Genomic DNA, 878 nt, shown 5'->3' with positions numbered 1-878 from the left:
GGGGGGTGGTTAGTGTGTTTATTGGTGGGGTTGTTAGCGGGGGTATGGGCTTCACTGCAAAGGACTCTAGCGCCATCAATACAGCAGAAAGATAGTTCGATAGATGGAGAGAGGAAGAATAAAAAGAAGAAGAATTTGCTGAAATACAAGAAGAAGAAACTGCAGCAGCAGCAGCAGCAGCAGCAGCAGCAGCAGAAGAAGAAGAAGAAGAAGAAACAGAAGAAAAAGGAAAAGAAAAAGAAGAAAAAGGAGGCCGAGAAACAAACTCCTGCTCAAGCACTTCTCTTATCTTCGCTTGCACAGCCTGAACAGGCAAAGAAGAAAAAGAAGAAGAAAAAGAAGAAGAAGAAAAAGAAGAAGAAGAAGAGAGAGGAGGAGAAGGAGCAGCAGGCGGAGAGGGAAAAGGAGAAGAAAGAGAAGAAGATGAAAAAGGAAAAGAAGAAGAAAAAGGAAAAGCAAAAGAAGAAGAAGAAGAAGAAGAAGAAGAAGAAAGAAGAGGAGGAGGAGAAGCATCAGGGGGAGAAGAAAAAGGAAGAGAAGAAGAAGAAAAAGGAAGAGGAGAAGAAAAAGAAAAAGAAGAAAAAGAAGAAAAAGAAGAAAAAGGAAAATAATTAATTTGTGTTTGTTCTTCTTCTTCTTGAAATTGAATTTGTTGCAAACTGCTCAGCCATAGAGAACCAAACCATTCTTCTTTTTCTGTTTCTTCTTTTTTTTTTTTATTTTTTTTTTCTTTTTCTCTTCTTATTTCCGTTTCTTCTTTATCTTTGTCTGTAACATCTTTCTTATATCCTCCTTCCTCTTCTTTTTTTTCTTTTTTTTCTTCTTTTTCTCTTTTTTCTTCTTCTCTCCCCCTCTCGTCAACTTGTATTTCATCGAAA

This window comes from Eimeria mitis, genomic scaffold, assembly GCF_000499745.2.
Source record: "Eimeria mitis Houghton genomic scaffold, Emh_scaff3919, whole genome shotgun sequence".
NCBI classification, from domain to species: Eukaryota; Apicomplexa; class Conoidasida; order Eucoccidiorida; family Eimeriidae; genus Eimeria; species Eimeria mitis.
Note: the sequence above shows the minus strand (reverse complement) of the source record.